The sequence below is a fragment of the Myotis davidii genome, unplaced genomic scaffold, assembly GCF_000327345.1.
Source record: "Myotis davidii unplaced genomic scaffold, ASM32734v1 scaffold159, whole genome shotgun sequence".
Taxonomy (NCBI): Eukaryota; Metazoa; Chordata; class Mammalia; order Chiroptera; family Vespertilionidae; genus Myotis; species Myotis davidii.
Window position 1 is genome coordinate 6,423,423 of NW_006291231.1, and position 6,881 is coordinate 6,430,303.

The 6,881-nt window shown below is 37.4% G+C and overlaps 1 long non-coding RNA gene across 1 annotated transcript in view; it reads right to left on the minus strand.

Annotated features, from left to right (window-relative positions):
* The window catches only part of LOC107183196, a 219,784-nt gene extending 217,006 nt beyond the window's left edge, over positions 1-2,778 (minus strand). Inside the window, exon 1 of the long non-coding RNA XR_001513986.1 lies at positions 2,721-2,778. This is a non-coding gene — a long non-coding RNA (uncharacterized LOC107183196). The remainder of the gene's footprint in view (positions 1-2,720) is intronic.
* Between the last annotated feature and the right edge of the window lie 4,103 nt (positions 2,779-6,881).

Below are 6,881 nucleotides of genomic sequence, written 5' to 3' on the forward strand. Positions count from 1 at the left end.
GAATCTACATTAGGAGAAGACAAACAAAAAAAGTGCCAAGTATCATGTATTACGTCATTCAGTATAAATCAAACAATCCCACAATACCAGAGGCTCTTTTGGTGAAAACTTTTCTATGAAATCAGTTTCTGTCAACTACTTGAACAAACAAAATAAAGTAAAACTGTTCCTACTCCCTTTCATTTCCCTTGGTATTTATTAATAAACATGGCTGTAAATTAATCCTTTAAACTGGGAAATACATCATACTGATGGTATAGTTCCCAAAGTCAGAGGTTTATGTACAAATAGAGACAAGAAGAACCCCATATTAGTACATTCTGGAGATTGAAATTTTCCAGTACATCAAGGGATCACAAATTCAGAAAATGGAAGCAAAAAATAATATACATACTTAATCTATAAGAAACAGACTAAAGTTTGCTAGACAAAGAGAAACACGTTGGAGTTAGGGCCTTCAACAATGCTGCATATCTCAAGTGGAAAACAAGTGGAAAGTGAGAGGAGCAACTTGGGCTGCGGGTACATGCACTTTATATAAATAATTGCCACACTGTAATATCCTTCATCTCATGCAAAAATGAGTGTGCTATACAAACAACATAAACAGCAGGATGCACCAGAAAATTGTAGCAAGCCAAGCAACAAGAAATATTTTCATAAAGAATTTGAGATTTTTTACCTTTAAAAATGAGTTCTACCTCAGTCCAAAACAACACAACAACTATGAAAATAGCATTTTGAATCATAAACAGGATGCAAGAAACGTATTCTACTGGGCTTTCACAACAACAGCAACTCTTATTTTATACTTGATTGTGAATATAATAATATTTGGAATAAAAAATTAGCTCTTGATTTTATGTATCAATTACAAATCCTACAGGCATAAACATTTTTAAAGGGGGGCAGACAAGTTAGTTGTGGTAAACACACAACTCAGTTACTGTAGTGGAACTGCCCCCGTGTGCTGAAGAGTAGGCTACAATTATGCATCTTCAGTGTTTTGTGGGCATTCGTCAGCATGTGTTGTAGAGGACATGAAGAATGTCATTTCATCTGACTAGCCTTCTAGAAAGAGGGTAACTAAGAGTCTCTCTCATGCACACACATACATACACATTTGTTTTACATATCGATATATGTTTATATTTCTGTTTTTATCTGCGTGTGTATTTGTGACTTACATGGTAGGATAAGAAGTGAAGATGAGAAGAGGAAGAGTCCAGGACTGTGGTAGAATCTCATCACGTAGCCTTCCCACCCGCACTGCTCTGGCAGGACTGACACGCTAAATCCTGACTCCTTACAACTTCTCTTTCAGTCCCCGAATTGTCTGCTATTCTCCCCAGTGCCATTCTTTGCCATTCTTTACCCCCAGGAAACCTGTCATGGTAGGAAGGATGCAAAAACAACTCCCCAGCCTACATGTGGTCCAATTAGCTGCACCTGTGCCATGCGGTAACATACACCCACATGCACAGCAGGTTTGTGGCCCCACAGGTGTGCCACAGAGCTCAGCAAAAATGTGCCTGTCCTATTGACAGTGGGGTTACTGGGTTACTTTGGAGTTTCTTTTCAAAACATATCATTTAATCACTTCAGACTATTTTTCCTCCTCTAACCGACGTAACACACCGCTAAAATATTTTAAGTTGCAATATATCTTAATAACTAAGATAAATTAAAAATCACAGGATCCTCAAACTGGGTCAATATTTTTTTTAACTTGACACCAGAATCACAGATTAAATGTAAACCAAATGTTTCTCTAAGCAAGGGCCAACACTAAAGCAATACAAAATAACTGAAGTAAGCACGGTCTTCCTCATTAGGCACGCGCATAACGAACGCAGAAACCAATACTGACAGAAAAGACTGAAAATACAAAAAACCTGTGGTTTTGTTTAATGGTTTGGACCAGCGGTTCTCAACCTGTGGGTCGCGACCCCTTCGGGGGTCGAACGACCCTTTCACAGGGGTCGCCTAAGACCATCGGAAAACACATATATAATTACATATTGTTTTTGTGATTAATCACTATGCTTTAATTATGTTTAATATGTAACAATGAAAATACATCCTGCATATCAGATATTTACATTACGATTCATAACAGTAGAACATTACAGTTATGAAGTAGCAACAAAAATAATTTTATGGTTGAGGTTCACCACAACAAGAGGGACTGTATTAAAGGGTCGCGGCATTCGGAAGGTTGAGAACCACTGGTTTGGACAGACTGTATCAATAAAAAGCATCAAATTGACGTTTTTGTTTCAGTTACTAAACTTGTGATTCTATATTTCAACAATGGGTCAGTAGAAAGTTATTCTACTCCATTTAAGCATTTGTATCCTCTATCAGGTGCAACAGATAGTGTTTGCTGCACAGGTGCCCTCACCCTGCATCACAAACTCCAGGGCACTATGGAATACATTATCTAAACAGGTCTTGTTTTTTGTTTTTTACCATTCCCTCATTTTGTACCCCAAGCAATGTTTACATACCTTACGTTTATCCCGCTCTCATAAACCACTGAATCTGAAACCGCTGCCACAGAATTATGTGATGTTTGTCTAAATGAAGTGCAGCTGCTTTGTACATTATCAATCTCAGTTATTATTAAGCTCTGCTTTGAAATCTTACAGTGCATCATTGAGAATTGTAAGATATCCTGTGATAAATTGAGGTAGTAAATAGCAAGCCTGTTTTCTTACCTGTGCAGAGCAGTGGGAACTGGGTCCTGGAGGCCGAGGTCTGGTTACCTCACTGGCTGATGACCAACGGAACAACAGGCTGAAAGCTTCTCACCTTATGTTGTCCCGGGCCAGCGCAAGCTCCACCCTCTTTCTGCTCATTGCCCTCAATTGCAGATTCCTGGCTCTTTACTTCAGCTTTTAGTAGTTGCTTTTGTTGCCTTCACTTTGGGCGAACATTTTAAGATAGATTTTGGCCTATAATAATATTTCAGTTCCTCACACTAGCTTTCCCAGACTTCTCCTCAATAAAGGTTTTATCGCCAATCTCATCCTCAAGGTTTGTCAAGTAGAAGTTCACCAAACAAGATGCAGCAAAATTATTTAGAATAGACCTCAAATCTCCCTTATTTTTTTTTCTTTTAAAAGTTCTCCCAAATAGCCCCCCACACACATATACACAGCCAATATTTGAAAACATTTCTATACGGCCTCCTATCACTCTAGGATAGGCCCAGAAATCAGGATTTTGAAAAGATCCCCAGGTGATTCTAATGTGCAGCCAAGGTTGAGAACCACTGCTCTAGTATTTTACTTGTATTTGTTTACAGGTGGGATGGGAGAGGTGTCACACAAGATAATGAGTTTCTATGGGATAGGGAATTCATTTTTGCTCCCTCTACAATATTGTTTGCCTACGTATTACTACATACATGTGGAATTATTTGAAAGGAAATATCTACTTTTTTTAAGGGGATGGCAAAATCTATGTTTTTACTGGATATACCTCCCACCTATAGAGCATACAATGCCAAAACACAGCTGAATAAATAAAGGATTCCAATACAAAAACACACCCTCATGGACTCAAACATACATTCCTGATGTGCAACCACTGGTACAAAATCTACTCATGTGTATTTCTGCTGATTTTACCCACTGAACAACCTCCGCCTCACTGGGAGTTGAGACTTTTCACTCCTGCTACCATTCTGCAGAAGAACATATTCCAGAAACTGTTGCCGCATGGCTGCCTTCCCAGTTCCCTAGTGCTCAGCTTGGTATTGGACGATGCCACATGTATCTGTCACAGTCAGTTCCCCACTAGAAATACTTCTTAATAGGAAGGGTGTCAGGAGTAAATTAAATCATGGTAAATGCTCTTTATGTGTGTGATGTGTTTATGGGTGCCTGTGCTTGCAAATGCCAAGGGTAGTTTTTTAACATCCTTTTTTCTTGGATTAACACTGAAAACCCATCTCTAGCCCATGTATTCCTGGAGCACCATCACCCTTAGCAATTGCATTTACCACCTTTCAGGGTACGCGTGTAATCCAGGCTGGGTTTCCCTCCTTTGCTTCTGTGAGCAGGTATACCTCAGAGATACTGCAGGTTCATTCCAGACCGCCATAATAAAGTTAGCATCGCAGTAAAGGAAGTCATACTCTTTTAGCTGGAAGAGGTTCCTGCCTTGATTCATAAAAAATACAACATCTGTAAAACCCAATAAATGAAGCACAACTCCAGGGAGCTGCTCCTGTATTCTTTCCAGCTGAGAAGCATTTCTCTGTGTTTCTTTTGTTCCCCCGGGTGACTTGAGTTAGAATTGTTATCATCATTGCATCTAGAGCAGTGGTTCTCAACCTTGGCTGCACATTAGAATCACCTGGGAATCTTTTTAAAATCCTGATTTCTGGGCCTCATCCTCTGGAAATTCTGTTTCTGTGTTACTAATGTTGTGGCCCCACCCCATAACAAAGAAACAGAATTTCCTGAGGATGAGGCCCAGAAATCAGGATTTTAAAAAGATTCCCAGGTGACCCTAATGTGCAGCCAAGGTTGAGAACCACTGATCTGGAGACAATTTACTAGCACTGTACTAGTTGGCTGGTAATCTCAGAGTTCATACTATTTACAGTCTACTTTAATCTTGAAAAGTTCAGAAAATGAACCTTCCGAACATGGAATGCTTAGGTCATCTCACAAAATTGTGGAGTCTTCCTAAAATATTACAGGTCTTTTTATGAGACTATAAGCTAATTTTCTAAGGAAAAAAAAATGTTTTAAAGCCAAAGAGACTGTCTGTTCCAGCTTTTTGTGAAGTGTTGTGCTCCAAAGCACCAGTTAGCAGTGAAATATACATCTTACTTTTAGTACTAGATTATAGAAAATATTTGTCCGATTTTAATCCTGCGTTTGCACAGTAAACTTTGCACAGTAAAATTCTACCTCCTGGCTCTTAACCACTTCTTCGATCCTATCATTCTTGAAATACAGATAAGAAAACAACTCCGTGTTGATAAGTTTGAAGGCTAAGAAGAGAAAATGAAAAATAGATTGTACAGGCTGAGCACAAATTATGAGTAGTCGGCACCTTAACACAGTGTATTACCAACTAGCATAAAAACAGTTCAACCTTCCTGCGCATAAGCAGACTGTGAGACATCTCATCCTCATAAAAGAAGATGTGCATTGAAATGGCTATTTCCTAGCCCTGAAATGGACATGCAGCCCAGTTCCATCTGCGCTTCATATACCAGGAAGGGCATCATTGTTTATGGCTGACATCTGTTCTGATTGGCTGATGCTCATAAAAGAGCAGTTGTTAGGCTGTCATATGTCTTAAAGGTCATTCCAGAGCTCTAGCTTGGGACAATCTTGGTGTTGGTCTGGAGTGGGCACTTACGGTTTTTCCCTGCCTGCTTTTCTCTCACAATATGGGCATGCTGCAATTTATACTGATTCTTCTAAGTTTCCATCAACTGATCTTGGAAAAATTACTTTATAAGTCTTTTTTTTTCCAATTTCAAACTATCTTTGAGACCCACTTCCCAAAAATAAACTGCCTAGAGTAAAGGTAGTAAATGATTATTATTTGTATATCTAAGACTGAGGCCAGAAATATACTAAAATGTTCAATAAATATGCATTGAAATAATTGGCAGAGTTATTTTCTTATTTAAAAGAAAAATTAAAAAAAAAACTATGAACTCTCATGTGCATGTAGATAGTACTTTCATAATCTTGCTTTCCTTTTCAGAATCATTTGAAATCCTGGGAGAAATGGCAGATTCTGTCTAAAAACAGTAGGTAAGTATTTTCTTTCTGTTTTGTTTTAAGACTATACTCAGGAAAAAAAAGCTGACGGAGTTACAAGCCTTGATCGAATTTAAAGAAGTAAACTGAAATATGTAACTTTCTTTTTCCTTACATATAAGGATTTTTTTTTAATTTTGTGGAAGCTTGTTGAATGATCTTTATTAACAAACAGAATATCCAAGATCATTACATTCAGGAGGGATAGGGGCAGCGAAGTAACAAAGCTACTTGCTGCTCACAATATATACAGATATAAGCAAGGGGGTATGGAGGGTGAGGGCTCCCTGCTATAGGAATTTCTTACACCCACAGAAAGAAGTAGGTAAGTGATTCACTGGAGTACTCCACACTTGCCAATGAATATGGTAGGTCAGTAGTTCAACATACTATGTTAGAAGTTCTCACACAATTCATTTACTTTAACCCTGTAAGAGCAGACATTCTGACAATAGAGTACCTTATCTCATTTCATTATTTAAAGGAAATGGCTCATTTCTTTTTTATTCCTATAACTTATTTTTAAATTAGGAATATTTATCCCCTGCCAACATTCATAGTTCATATGGTAATATGTTTTGAGCATCTGTCTTGATCTAAAATAAAGTCTAACATTTAAATAGTCATGGCTATTTGAAAAACAATACATTAACAAGGGCAACACCATTAAAGCACACATAAAAAAATTCTAATCTTTTCACTTACTGTATTTTGGTCTCAATATTATTTATTATAATGTATATTAGACCTTTTTTAATTTACTATCATTATATGATCAAATAATTACTCAATAGTGATAAGAAAACAAATGAAGACTCTAAACTTAAATCCTGGTAATTGAAAATTAGTTTAATGTTAAAAATAACATTAAAATGAGAAAACTATAAGTTCTAAAATTATGAAGATTGCACCATGCTGTTTCCATATTAGCTACTCCGATTTATATCCCCATTAACAGTGCCCAGGGTTGCCTTTTCTTCACATCCTCACCAACACTTGTTATTTCCTGTGAAAGAGCTTATTATTAAGTTGACAAAAGTTATCTACTTTCACAGAAATGAACACATTATAAAAGGTAAACAAATC